At 35.5% G+C, this 15,797-nt stretch overlaps 1 protein-coding gene across 4 annotated transcripts in view; it reads right to left on the bottom strand.

Moving 5' to 3' along the window:
- The window catches only part of AKAP12 (A-kinase anchoring protein 12), a 153,663-nt gene that overhangs the window by 982 nt on the left and 136,884 nt on the right, over window positions 1-15,797 (bottom strand). The gene's annotated exons all lie outside the window — the stretch shown is intronic.

Here is a 15,797-nt window from a genome sequence, read left to right as displayed (position 1 = left end):
GCACTTTCTAGTTTATGTTACACTATTATTACACTATTTTGTGTCCTTTGAATATCATCATAACCCTCTATTATGAGTACACATACATGAGCACAGCTAGAGGAAATACTTTGGTCTATATTGCAATATTATGCATAGGAAACTCCTTGCTGGAAAAAACTCTAAAGCAGTATTTTGGTTTACCTAGTCAACTCTTGAATTCTCTAAATTTTCAATTAACTAAAAATATGTAATCTCCTGAAGGATAAAGGTTTGCTAAAACCTGCCTAATTCCATCCTTATACCCTCCGAAAAGATGACTGATATATATTTACCATCTTATACTGATTTTGAGAAGAGAAATAGGCATAGGGCATGAGGGAGTAATTTTTTCCTTTACCATTTTTTTCCTGTCAAAGTACATTTCATTATTTTTCACTAAAATATTTAGTTATTTTGCCCCCTTTTTCAAATATGATCCATAAGACTGGGTGTCATCTCCAGAATGGCATTAGGTAAAGGTGATCTTTTCCACTTTGGTTTTCTCAGTACTACTTTTACTTTCTTATGCAGAAAATAAGAGACTATGATAATTGAGTACAAATGGAGATAGAGTGAAAGATCTTCTTAAATCTGTCCTATAATTTATCTGTATTGAAAGATAACTGGAAAGGAGCCTGATGATCTGGTTTGGTTGAAACTCATTTCTCCTTATAAGATCCTTATAAGACTTCTTGCTAAGACATAGTTCTATTAAATCTTCTAAAATCTTCCTCCATTGGAATTCCAGGCGAACTGGAAAGACCTCCAGGAATTGATGCAGAGTGAAAGGAGCAGAGCCAGAAGAACATTGTACACAGAGACTGATACACTGTGGTAAAATTGAATGTAATGGACCTCTGTACCAGCAGCAATGCAATGACCCAGGACAATTCTGAGGGACTTATGGAAAAGAATGCTACCCACATTCAGAGGAAGGACTACAGGAGAGGAAACACAGAAGAAAAGCAACTGCTTGAACACATGGGTTGATGTGGACATGATTGGGGAAGTAAACTCTAAATGACCACACCAGTGGAATTATCAATAATATGGAAATAGGTCTTGATCGATGACACATGAAGAAACCAGTGGAAATACTCGTCAGTTGGGGGAAAGGGGGAGAGTAAGAACCTGAATCATGTAACCATGGCAAAAATTTATCTAAAAAATAAAATTAAAAAAAATAATCAAACAAACAAATAAAATCTTCCTCCATTAAAATTTTATATCTATATAATATATATTTTATATATACATATATAGTAGGCATACTATATATATACTATGTACTACATATTATCTCATGCTAGATTTTTATATTCTTAACTGTTGCATATATTTTCAATCTAGCTGCTGTATCTCTCCTCTTGGCAAGACTTTCAAGTGTTGGATGCTTAAAACCATTTTTGGGAAATTGACTTATCAGTTGAACTCAAGAGTAAATTTGTCCACTTGTTCCCTGAAGTAAAATATAAACTGCTTGAGAGTAAATAATGATTTCCTTCCTTCTCCCATGTTTTTTCAGCACCTAAAATAATTGGTTGCTGAATTGAATAGATTTAGCATCAACGTTCATTTAAATTTTAAGTCATGTTGGACCTTAATAGCACATCATCTAATTTTTTATTTTTCTCTTACTTTCCAACTGGATATTCACTAAATCCCATCAATCACATTTTTTGTTATTCAGGGCTTTTAACACCTGCTGACTGTTTTATCCTTGAAAAACCTATTCAATCTAAGTGTTAGAAAGCTGTCTGGCTTTTGCATATTCAATAAGTTTTTTTGGTCTTTTTATTTCCTACTTGTAGAGCCCTGATTCCCAACACTTTTTAATTCTCTTTTTCCTATGTCCCTCTCTATAGAAAATTCACTAAAGAAATCACAGTACTTGATTTGCTTTGGAAGGTCTTCACTGAATTTCTCTATCTTCCTGCCTGCAAAGTGATGTCCTTTCTGAAAAAAAAATGAGGAGGCAGGGTAGCACTATTCCCAAAAGAGATTCCCAAAGACTCCATCAAATAGTGATTTTTGTCTTTGGGAGCATATTAAACCAACTCCACATTCCCTTTACTGGCCCCTCTCCTTATATCATTCAGAGAATGTAAATACTGATATGATTCAGCACCAATAAGTGTCAACATCTAAAAGATAAAATGAATCTGGGCATGGCGCCTTCTGCCTATATCCCCCACCATTCTGAAGTGGAAGGAGACCACCAAGAAGATGGTCTATTCTTTAGCTTTGCCTCTCCACTACCTTGCTATGTGCTTTAAAACCTACTTCAAATAAACTGGACAAATAAAAATGATTACGTCTTAAATTTAACAATTTGTTTCAGTAAGCTTTTGATTATTATTTTCTCAACAGGACTTGATAAATTATCTTTCCTAATATTGTAAACTTGGGTTCAGATCATTTGGAGTAGTGAAAATGAAGCATAAAGCTACAATTTCTTTCGACCTGTCATTATAAAAACTAAAATGTATTTCTCAATACCAAATATCTAATGATAAACAGATAATAAAGGAGACAGCATTTTCTGGTTACCCTACTCTGATTCTCTCTAGCTTATCAATTTAGTTTGTACTATATTGTAATGTGAAATATAGCAAGAGAACTAAGCATAATACTCCAATCTAACACAGAATACATAAGAACTATCATCTCCTTAATTCCTGGGAGATAAGTTATATATGACTCTCTTAATATAGACCAAGATTATTCTGATGTGATACATTTCTGATATCCAATAAAACACCACTGGCTATTTTTCAGATATTTTATCCATCTATATCTCTCTTTCTATATGTTTCAGTATGTAATGACTTTACATTATAACTATCCTCATGAATTAATTCATCGCAAAGCTCTAATGTGCTAAGATCTTTTGGATCCTGTTATTCAATTCCAAGTGACTAAAATAAAGCAATACAGGAGGAGGCAGCTAGGTGAATCAGTGGATTAAGAGCCAAACCTAGAGATGAAAGGTCCTGGGTTCAAATCCTCAAAAATACTTGCTGTGTGATCCTTGGGCCTAGGCCCACCATTCTTGCCTAAGAACCAACATTAGTTCCAAGACAAAAGGTATGGGTTTAAAAAACAAATACACACAAATGCAGGAACTTGGAGAATGAACTCCACAGGAGACCTTGCACAGTGTGGTGTCGCCTTTCCCCACTTCTCTCTCTCTGCAAAATCCATAAAGTGATTTGCACAAAGTCATGCAGATTCTCTAAATCCAAATCTAGTATTCTTCCTGAAAGACAATGCCTCCCCTTTCCCCCTCAATCTAAATTTAGGGAGCAATTATCTTAGGGCACTGATGATTGTACTCCTGACTTCCTTATTTGTACCCTGGAGTACCTTTTGGGTAGGACAAAACTTATGGGTGGGAATAGGGGAAGGCACCCCAGAATAGATAAGGCAATTGTTTCAAAACAGGTCTTATCTCCACAAAACCCTTCCCTCCTTCTATCTCTACACTTGGGGTGAATATTTGTCCCAAGCCAAAGAGATAAATCAAGCATCCCAGAAGTTCCCTAGCCAAAGTCCTGAAAACTATTTTTATGTTCTTTCAAAAAAGAGATTACAGCAAGTACTAGATCTCTTCACCTAGAGGCCAAGTTAACAAAAACATACCCAGGGCTAACACAATTTCCTAGCACATAACAGTGTATGTTAGAATTGTGGGAATGAGGGGAGTCAACACAGTCTACAATTAACTATCCTGGCCCACAAAAACAGCCAAACCTCAAAAAGAATGAATTGATGTCAACTTGGAGCAACATTTATTTGTATCTGACCCTGTGTTGTTTTAAATTTTATCGTAACTTGGATAAAGGTAGAGATGATACTTCTATCAAACTTTTAGAAATCCAAACCTAGAAATGATGACTACACAAGTCAGGATATCAAAAAATTATCAACAGCCTAGAAAATCAGGATACATCTAATTATATTCATATGGATGACTTACACTGGCACAAGTATACCGACAAGGATGGAAGGCACAGCTGGAGAATGGGGGGGGGAGGGGAGGAGTGCAGAGTTCGAGCACAGGCTCAGCAAAGGAGCAATGCCCTAGCCCAGTGATAGGCAAACTGCAGCCCCCTGAAATTTTCTATCCAGCCACACGACATTATTCCTAATCTTACAAATACAACAAGTAGGTTATAATACAATGAAACTTTGAAAGAGTTGCCTTAAAAACAGACTGACAGATGAGCATTTCCTTTCCTTTGGCCCCCTCTTTAAAAAGTTTGCCCATCACTGCCCTAGCCAAAAAGGGGTTTGGGTAAGAAAACAGCCTAATACAAGTTTGAGCACCTTTAAGAGGTGTATAGTGTACAGGACAATTCTGAGGGACTTATGGGAAAGAACTCCATCCATATCAAGAGAAAGAACTGTGGGAGGAGAAACACAGAAGAAAAACATTTCCTTAATCACATGGTTTGATGGGGATATGATTGAGGATGTAGATTCTAAATGATCAATCTACTGAAAATATTAATACTATGGAAATAGGTCTGGATTGATGATGCATGTGAAATTCAGTTGAATTGCTTATTGGCTATAGAATGGGGGAGGTTAAGAAGGGGAAAGGAGTATGAATCATGTAACCATGGAAAAACATTCAAAACTAATTAAATAAATAAAATGTAAAGAAAAAGAAGATTATAGTGTAAAGCATTAGGGAAGTAGATAGTCTTACTAGCAAAAATGCAAGGCTGGAAGTACAGAGAGACCTAGGTTCTTGACACTACCTCCACGACAAAGAAGCAACCAGTTTATTTCACTTCTCTGGGTCTCAGTTAATTTCCTTTATAAATGAGAAAAGGAATACCTTATACCCTCTAGTAAGAAAAAAAACTTTCGAAGACTTAATTATCAATTCAATTATAAAACAGGATTCCAGATTTTGATGAAGAATGTGTCTATCTACCAACAGTGATAAAATCAAGGTGTAGAATGATATACATTTTTGAATGCGGGAAATTTGGAAACTTATTTTGCCTTTTCCATTTGAGAAAAGGATTGTAAGGAGAAAAAGAGAGCTACTAAAAATGTTGCCCCACACACACAAAAAAATTAAAGGATGAAGTGGGTCTGTGTACAATTTCTAAGAGAAACACACAGAAGAGCTTCGAAAGGAAGTTGCATTTATGATATACTTTTGAAATCAAGTACTATAAATGTAGGCTCTTGATTTCACATATAATATTCTTTGTATATTAAGTACTAAGAATACAGACCCAAAACCTGGGAAGCAAAGGCCAAAGAGTAGAGGATGGATGGACAAATGACATAAGAATGTAATGGAATACAGTTCTGTCAATAAGTGAGAAATGAAAAATTCAGAAATAAGACATAAGCACTAATAAAGTAGAATAAGCCAAAAACAGAAATACAAAATTTCCAAACAACTACAAAAATCTAAAGAAAACATTACAAGGGGCCCTAACATTAATTGTAGTAGCCATCCTTGGCTCTAGAGAACAGACTATATATTTCTTTCCTCAGTAATAAGTTGTGGGAAGCCAATAAGAGACTAGATAAAAATCTGAGACTCCTCTTTTGAACCCTTTTGTGATCCTTGTAATTTCTTCTTGAAAAGTGTTATGATCTTATTGAAAAGCTTTAAGTTCCTATCAAACCTGAATTTAAAGGGTTAACACTGTTAACATAGCAAGGAATGCTGCTGCCTGTTATAGCCAAGGCCAAGATACTCCCCAACTTGGCTTTCTGATAAGAACCTAGTCAAAATTCAGCCTTGGCCTTGGTCTATTCTGAAGCCAATGTTTTGTGTTTTGATGTGACATAATTTGTAACTTCTGCGCATCTGCAAAATTTCGGGGGGGGGGGCGGTTCTTTTGTGTGAAATGAGTCTTGAAATATATATAATAAACTCCATGCTCCTGGAGCCAGAGCTGGAAGCATGAAGTAAAAGACATTTCCCTTGTCCTGTCCTTATTTCCTTATCAACTAGACTGTCCTTATCAGAGATGATAAAGAGATCTCCACAATAAGTGGGAAAGGAGTTTGTGTTTTTTGTCACAGGGGGCAAGTTCAATGAAAGATAGGCCATTTTAACACAAAACAAAAAAGCATCAATAAACCATTAAAAATGAAGGAGAAGGGGCAGCCGGGTGGCTCAGTGGATGGAGAACCAGGCCTAGAGACAGAAGGTCCTAGGTTCAAATCTGGCCTCAGACACTTTCTAGCTGTGTGACCCTGGGCAAGTCACTTAACCCCCATTGCCTAGCCCTTATCATTCTTCTGCCTTGGAACCAATATATCGTACTGATTTTAAGGTAGAAGGTAAGGGTTGCTTTGTTTTGTTTTTAAAGAAGGAGAAAAGTTGGTTAACTGCTATACTATTTTTAAGGGGGACAGAAATTTGCTTTAAACTAACCAATAATATAAGTCAGAAAAGAGTTCCAGGTTAAGATGGCTGCAGAGTAGAAGCAGGGCTCTAAACTCTCCTCACCACCAACGCATACATGATACTTCAAAAAGAAAAAAAAAATCCAGATGAACAAAAGGGACCCCACAATAGGGTGCAGCATTAAAGCTATGTGGGATTTGGGCATTTCCACTCTTTTAGGGAGTGAAATAGTTCCCACTAAAATGCGAACTGATCAACTCTCTACCATACCACCCACAGTGCCAGAGGCAGAGCCACCTCACCAGAATTAGAGCGAGTTGGGGCCAGGCAATCCCTAAGTTCTTGGCAGCTAACTGGAACCACCAGGGGCTTGCCCCTGAGAGCAGCAAGTTTTGAGACCCCAAGAAACTAAAGAGCTCAGACCGTGGGAGTGGAGTTATAGCTGAAAAGTAACAAACAGTGGAAGCAGTGCTCTAAGACTTGAAAAGGAGCCTCGGGCAGAGGAGCAAGCATGGGGCAATATCTGAGTTCTTGGCAGTGGACTGGGAACACTAGGGGCTTGATCCTGAGAACAGCTAGACTTGAGACCCCATGAGCCTAAAGAATGAGGACCTTGGGCACTGAGATAGAGTGGAGAGGGATGGCACACATTAGAACCCTCGCGGACAGTAGAAGCCACATTAAGACTTGTAAAGTAGCCTCAGGCAAAAAGGGCTCCATACACAGAGAGCCTGCCCTCCTCACTCAGACTTCTGGCTAAGAAGGAAAAACCAGCATAGTGATGGCTATTAATATCCAAGAATATTCAACCACCAGAAAGAACAAGAGAAAGGCAATGACACTAGAAAATTTTTAGGGAGAAAAAATCCAGACCACAGAGCAGACAGCAGAGGACAAGGACAAACAAGTAAATACATCCAAACATAATCAAAAAATGAAAATTGGTCACAAGCTATTGAAGAGTTCTAAAGATTCTGAGATCATGAGAAAGATGGAAGAAATCTGGCAAGAAAAGTGGGAACTAGCTCAAAAAGGAATTAAAAGTTTAAAAGACAGAAACTCCCAATTGGAGAAAGATGCCCCAAAATCAAATGAAATTATAAGCAAATTGGAGACCAAAATTATAAAAGCTGGAAACCATGAAAAACAGAATAGATCAAACCAAAAATGAAAATCAAAAGATTATAGCAGAAAATCAGTCTCTAAAGACTGGAATTGGGCAAAGAGAAGCCAGCAAGAATTAATAAAGCAAAGTCAAAAGAATGACAAAATAGAAGGAAACATGAAATATCTCACTGAAAAATGGCAGACCAAGAAAACAGGTCAAGAAGAATCATTGGTCGTCCTAAAAATCAGAAATAAACAGGAATCTTGACATCGTACTACAAGAAATTATTCAAGAAAACTGACCTGATGTTCTTGAATAAGAGGGCAAAATAGACATTGAAAGAATCCATAGATCACCTTCTACACTAAATCCTCAAAAAACAACCCCAAGGAATATAATCACCAAATTCAAGAATTTCCAAGTTAAGGAGAAAATATTACAAGAAGTCAGAAAGACACAATTCAGATATTAAGGATCACCAATCAGGTTTACACAGGATCTGACAGCCTCCACACAAAAAGACAACAAGGCTTGGAATATGATATTCAGAAAGGCAAGAGAATTGGGTCTACAACCAAGGATCACCTACCCATCAAAACTGACTATATACTTCCAGGGTATTTTGAAAGAAAGGACCAGAACTAAGAAGAAAGTTTGATGTCCAACCACAAAAACCAAGAGAAATATGAAAAGGTAAATAATAAGAAGGAAAGGGGAAAGAAATTTTTTTTAAATTTGCTTCTTTAAGGGCTCCAATAAGATCAAATTATTTGTATTTCTATATGGAGAAACGTTGTGTATAATTCTCAAAAACTGTATTCACTATTATAGTAATTAGAAGAATTATTCATATTCAGAGGTTGGAGAACTAAATGGTCTAAAACGATATGCAAAAAAAAAAGAAATGGGGGAGAACAGAAGATGATACCAAGAGAAACTTGAAGGAATAAGAAAAACAAGGTAATCTATACCACACAAAGAGGTGGTGCATGGGAATGGGAAGGAATGACTAAATACTATTATAAGAAGGAAAGGAAGAGAGCTTTAATAGGAAATACTCAAACCTTACTCTCGGTGGAATCAATTCTGACAGGGAAGAGCAGCTAGATCCATTGGGATGTCAGAAGGGAAAAACCAAGGTGGAGTAGTGGGGCAGGGAGTTCAAAAAGGGAAGGAATGAGAGGGGGCAGGGAATTTAATAGGCTTTAAAAATAATAAGAGGGGAACAAAAAAGGAGGGGGTGGAAAAGGAAGTAAACTTAAGGAGGGATAAGGGGGACTGATTAAAAGCAAACCACTGGTTTAAAAGGAAATGGTGAAAGAAGAAAGGGCAGAACTAGGAGAGGATATAAAAATGTAGGAAAATGCACAGCTGACAATCATAATTCTGAATGTGAATGGGAGGAACTCGCCCATAAAATATTCGAAAGCAAATAGAGTAGATTAGAAAACAAAATCCTACCAGATGTTGTCTACAAGAAACACACATGAGGCAGGTGGACATAACACAGGGTAAAGATCAAAGGCTGGAGCAAAATCTATTAGGCTTCAAATGTGAAAAAGAAGACAGGAGTTGCAATTGTGATACCTAACAAAGCCAAAGTAAAAATAGATCTGATTAAAAGAGATTGGGAAGAAAATTTCATCCTGATGAAAGGCAGTATAGACAATGAGGAAATCAGCACTCACCATGTATGCACCAAATGGTATAGCATCCAAATTTCTAAAGGAGAAACTGGCAGAGTTCAAGGAGGAAATAGTAAAACTATACTAGTGTGAGACCTGATCCTTCTTCTATCTGATCTAGATAAATCAAACCAAAAAATAAATAAGGAAGAGGTAAGAGAGGTAAATAAAGCCCTAGAAAAATTAGAATTAATAGATATGTGAAGAAAAATAAATAGGGACAAAAAGAAATACAATTTCTTTTCAGCAGCACATGGAACATTCATAAAGACTGACCATGTACTGGGGCATAGAAACATGGCAAACAAATGCAAAAGAGAAGAAATAATAAATGTAACCTTTTCAGATAATAATGCAATAAGAACAATAATTAGTAAGGGCATATGGATAGGCAAATCAAAAATTAATTGGAAATTAAATAATATGATTCTCCAACATCAGTTAAAGAACAAATCATAGAAACAATAAATAATTTCATTGAAGAGAAAGACAATGATGAGACATCCTACCAAACTATGTGGGATTCAAACAAAGCAGTACTCAGAGGGAAATTTATATACTTGAGTGCATATATTAACAAACTAGAGAGAGCAGAGATCAATGAATTGGGCATACAAATCGAAAAACTAGAAGGTGAACAAATTAAAAATCCCCAGATGAAAACTAAATTATAGGTCACAAAAATTAAAGGAGAAATTAATAAAATCAAAAGTAAAAGAACTATTGAATTAATAAATAATACTAGAAGACTATTGAATTAATAAATAACGCTAGAAGCTGGTACTTTGAAAAAAATAAAATTGACAAAGTACTGGTCAATCTAATTTTAAAAAGGAAAGAAAACCAAATTAACAGTATCAAAGATGAAAAGAGAGACCTCACCTCTAATGAAGAGGAAATCAAGGCAATCATTAAAAACTATTTTGCCCAATTATATGGCAGTAAATATTGCAATCTAGGGGATAAGGATGAATATTTACAAAAATATAAATTGCCTAGGTTAACAGTAGAAGAAATAGAATACTTAAATAATCCCATATCAGAAAAAGAAATTGAACAAGCCATCAAAGAACTATCTAAGGAAAAAATCCCCAGGACCAGATGGATACAAAAGTGAATTCTATCAAACTTTCAAAGAACAACTATATGCAAACTATTTCATATAATAAGCAAAGGAGTTCTACCAAATTCCTTTTATGACACTAATATGATTCCAAAGCAAGGCAGACCAAAAACAGAAAAAGAAAACTACAGACCAATCTCCTTAATGAATATAGAAGCAAAAATCTTAAAAAGAAATGCAAGAATGGTTCAATATTAGGAAAACCATTCACATAATTGACCATATCAACAAGTAAACCAACAAACACAGGAATTATACGAACACAACTACAAAACTTTCCACACAATTAAAACTAGATCTAACAATTGGAAAAACATTATTTGCTCATGGGTAGGATGAGTTAACATAATAAAAATGACCATCCTACCCAAATTAATCTACTTATTTAGTGCCATACCTATCAAACTATCAAGAAACTTTTTTACTGAATTAGAAAAAACTATAACAAAATTCATTTGGAAGAACAAAAGATCAAGAATATCAAGGGAAATAATGAAAAAAAAATGTGAAGGAAGGTGGCCTAGCAGTACCAGATCTTAAACTGTGGTCATCAAAACAATATGGTACTGGGCACAGGAGAGAAAGAAGGAAAAAATATGAGTAAACAACAGAAAAAGAAAAAAGAAATGACAATTAACAGCTTCTTTTCAGGAAGTGAACTAAGAGCAAATGAAATAAAAGAAAAGCAAGGCACTGCAAGCAAAACCAAAGAAATTCCAGTGAAATGGACACAGGCATTGGGAGGACTCAAAATTCAATTAACTCAAGATCTTAAAAAATAATCGAGAGAGACTGAAGACAATTGGAAAAAGGAAATACATGATCTAAAATGAGAAAATAGTGTCTTGAAAGGAAAAATTGACCAGCTTGAAAACAAAGCAAAGAAGGTGAATGATAATCAAAAAGAAAATCAGACCAGAAGGAGGATGACTAAAAAGCCAGGAATAAAATTCAATCTTTAAAAATTAGAATTCAACAACTAGAAGCAAAGGACTTCATAAGGCAGCAAGAATATATAGAACAAAACCAAAAGAATGAAAAATTTGAGGAAAATATGAAACCCCTCATTACCAAAACCTCAGATCTTAAAAACAGATCTTGGAGAGACAATTTAAGAATTATTGGACTACCAGAACATCATGACAAAAGAAAAAGTCTGGACATTATCCTACAGGAAAATATCCAAGAAAACTGCCCCAACATCCTACAACAAGAGGGAAAAGTGGAGATTGAAAGAATCCACAGATCACCTGCTACATTTAATCCACAACTGACAACTCCAAGGAATATTATAGCCAAATTCAAGAACAACCAGACCAAGGAAAAAATAATACAAGCTGCTAAGAAGAAGTCATTCAGACGCCAGGGAACCACAGTTAGGATAACATAGGATCTGGCTGCATCTACACTGAAGGACTGGAAGGCATGGAATACAATATTCCAGAAAGCAAGAATCAACTACCCAGCAAAACTGACTATATTCTTGCAGAGGAAAGTAGGTTGATTTAATAAAATTGAAGACTTCCAAGCATTCATAAGGAAAAAAACATACTTAAACAGAGAATTTGCTGCCCTAACACAGAAATCAAGAAAATCACCAAAAGGTAATTAAGGGAGTGTTTCTTTTCTTTAAGGGACCCAATATGTTCAAATGATTTATATTCCTATAAGAAAAGATGATATTGGTAACTCTTAAAGATTGTTATTATCCATCAGGGTAGTTAGAAATGCATGGTGGAAACAGGGAAGAAGACCTATACACTGGAAGTGTAAAGAGGTTGGAGACAGGAAATACTTTATTCTTATGTGCACTGAAATTAACTCAGGGACAGAAGAACAATGAGATCCATTGGGGCAGAGAATTGATTCCTGCCCTATAGAAAAATAGAAGGGTAACATATGGACTGGTAGGGAGGGAAATTATACTGGAGAGGGAGAGTGTGTGTGTGTGTGGGGGGTGTTAGCTTAAAAAAAGACCCTAAAAGAAAATAAGGGGGGAATAAGAAGGGGAGGAGGGAGAAAGGAAGCAAAATAAGCAAGTGGATTAGGGAGACTGACCAAAAACAAAACACTGGTGTAGAAGGAATAGTGAAAGAAGAAAGGGCAGGACAAAGAGAGGAAATCAAAATGTCTGGGAATATACAGTTGATAATTGTAACTCTGAATGTGAATGGGATGAACTCTCCCATAAAATGGAAGCAAATAGCAGAGTGGATTAGAAACCAAAATCCTACCATATGTTGTCAACAAGAAACACACATGAGGCAGGTAGATATATATATAGGGTTAAAAAAAAAAAGGCTGGAGCAAAATCTACTGGGCTTCAACTGAGAAAAAGAAGGCAGGACTTGCAATCATGATATCAGACAAGGGGAATATAAAAATAGATATGGTTAAAAGAGATAGGGAAGGTAAATATATCCTGATAAAAGGCAGGATAGACAGTGAAGAAATATCAGTACTCAGAGTACTCAATATGTATGCACCAAATGGTATAGCATTCAAATTTCTAAAGGAGAAAGCTAGTGGAGCTCAAGGATGAAATAGAAAGTAAAACTATATTAGTGGGTGACCTCAACCTTCCCCTATCAGATCTAAATAAATCAAACCAAAAAACCAATAAGAAGTAAGAGAGGTGAATGAAATTATAGAAAAATAAGTTAGTAGATATGGGAGAAAAATAAATAGGGACAAAAAAGAACAGACATTCTTTTCAGCAGCACACGGAACATTTACAAAGATTGACCATGTACTAGGGCATAGAAACATGGCAAACAAATGCAAAAGAGCAAAAATAATAAATGAACAGAAGGACCTTTCCTAAAAATAATAAACAGTTTATACCAAAAACCATCAACAAGCATCATATGCAATGGGGATAAATTAGAAGCCTTCCCAATAAGATAAGGAGTGAAACAAGGATGCCTATTATCTCCTCTATTATTTAACATTGTACTAGAAACACTAGCAGTAGCAATTAGAGAAGAAAAGGAAATTGAAGGTATCAAAATAGGCAATGAGGAGACTAAGCTATCACTCTTTGCAGATGATATGATGGTATACTTAAAAAATCCTAGAGAATCAACTAAGAAGCTTGTAGAAATAATCAACAACTTTAGCAAAGTTGCAGAATACAAAATAAATGCACATAAACCATCAGCATTTCTATATATTTCCAACACATCACAGCAGCAAGAAGTAGAAAGAGAAGCACTATTTAAAATCACCCTAGATAATATAAAATACTTAGGAATATATCTACCAAAACAAACACAGGAATTATACGAAAACAACTACAAAACACTTTCCAAACAATTAAAACTAGATCTAAAGAATTGGAAAAACATTGATTGCTCATGTAGGTAGATAGGACGAGCTAACAAAATAAAAATGGCCATTCTACCTAAATTAATTTACTTATTTAGTGCCATACCTATCAAACTACCAAGAAACATTTTTACTGAATTAGGAAAAACTATAACAAAGTTCATTTGGAATAACAAAAGATCAAGAATATCAAGGGAAATAATGAAAAAAAAATGTGAAGGAAGGTGGCCTAGCAGTACCAGATATTAAACTATACTATAAAGCAGCGGTCATCAAAATGATATGGTACTGGCTAAGAGACAGAAGGGAGGATCAGTGGAATAGACTTGGGGTAAATGACATCAGCAAGACAGTTTTTGATAAACCCAAAGAGCCCAACTTTTGGGACAAAAATCCACTATTTGACAAAAACTGCTGGGAAATTTGGAAAACAATATGGGAGAGATTAGTTTAGATCAACATCGCACACCCTACACCAAGATAAATTCAGAATGGGTGAATGACTTGAATATAAAGAGGGAAACTATAAATAAATTAAGTGAACACAGAATAGTTTATTTGTCAGAACTCTGGGAAAGGAAAGATTTTAAAACTAATCAAGAGTTAGAGAAAATTACAAAATGTAAATTAAATGATTTTGATTCTATCAAACTAAAAAGCTTTTGAACAAACAAAAACAATGTAGTCAAAATCAGAAGGGAAACAACAAATTGGGAAAAAAATCTTTATAACAAAAAACTCTGACAGGGGTCAGATAAATGGGCAAGAGACATGAATAGGCAATTTTCAGATAAAGAAGTCAAAAGTATCAATAAGCACATGAGAAAGTGTTCTAAATCTCTAATAATTAGAGAAATGCAAATCAAAACAACTCTGAGGTATCACCTCACACCTAGCAGAATGGCTGAAATGAAAGAAGGGGAGAGTAATGAATGCTGGAGGGGATTTGGCAAAACTAGGACATTAATGCATTGCTAGTGGAGTTGTGAAATGATCCAACCATTCTGGATGGCAATTTGGAACTATGCTCAAAGGGCTATAAAAGAATGCCTGCCCTTTGATCCAGCCACACCATTGTTGGGTTTGTACCCCAAAGAGATCATAGATAAACAGACTTGTACAAAAATATTTATAGCTGTGCTTTTTGTGGTGGCAAAAAACTGGAAAATGAGGGTATGCCCTTCAATTGGGGAATGGCTGAACAAATTGTGGTATATGCTGGTGATGGAATACTATTAAGCTCGAAGGAATAATAAACTGGAGGAATTCCATGTGAACTGGAAAGACCTCCAGGAATTGATGCAGAGCGAAAGTAGCAGAACCAGAAGAACATTGTACACAGAGACCAATACACTGTGATAAAATAGAATGTAATGGACTTCTGTACTGGCAGCAATGCAATGACCCAGGACAATTCTGAGGGATTTATTGAAAAGAACAGCACCCACATTCAGAGGAAGGACTGCAGGAGTGGAAACAGAAGAAAAGCAACTGCTTTAACACATGGGTTGAGGTGGACATGATTGGGGATGTAGATTTGAAACTACCACACCAATGCAATGATCAACAATACGGAAAATGGTCTTAATCAATGACACATGTTAAAACCAGTGGAAATGCGCATCGGCTATGGGGGGAGGATTTTGGGAGGGGGGTGAAGAGGAAAGTAAGAGCATGAATCATGTAACCATGTTAGCTTTTCTAAAAAATAAATATTATTAAATGTTTAAAAAAATTACCTTAAACAAAATAAAATACTTAGGAATCTATCTATACACAGGAATTATACGAACACACTTATGAAACATTTTCTATACAATTAAAATTAGATTTAAATAATTGGAAAAACATTAATTGCTCATGGGTAGGATGAGCTAACATAATAAAAATGACCATCCTAACCAAATTAATCTGTTTAGTGCTGTACCTATCAAACTACCAAAAGCTTTTTTACTGAATTAGAAAAAATTATAACAGTTCACTTGGAAGAACAAAAGATCAAGAATATCAAAGGAAATAATGAAAAAAAATGTGAAGGAAGGTGGCCTAGCAGTACCAGATCTTAAACTGTACTATAAAGCAGTAGTCATCAAAATGATATGGTATTGGCTAAGAGACAGAAGGGAGGATCAGTGGAATAGACTT

This window comes from Gracilinanus agilis, chromosome 4 (assembly GCF_016433145.1).
Source record: "Gracilinanus agilis isolate LMUSP501 chromosome 4, AgileGrace, whole genome shotgun sequence".
NCBI lineage: Eukaryota > Metazoa > Chordata > Mammalia > Didelphimorphia > Didelphidae > Gracilinanus > Gracilinanus agilis.
Note: the sequence above shows the minus strand (reverse complement) of the source record. Positions and strands in the feature narration are given on the sequence as shown.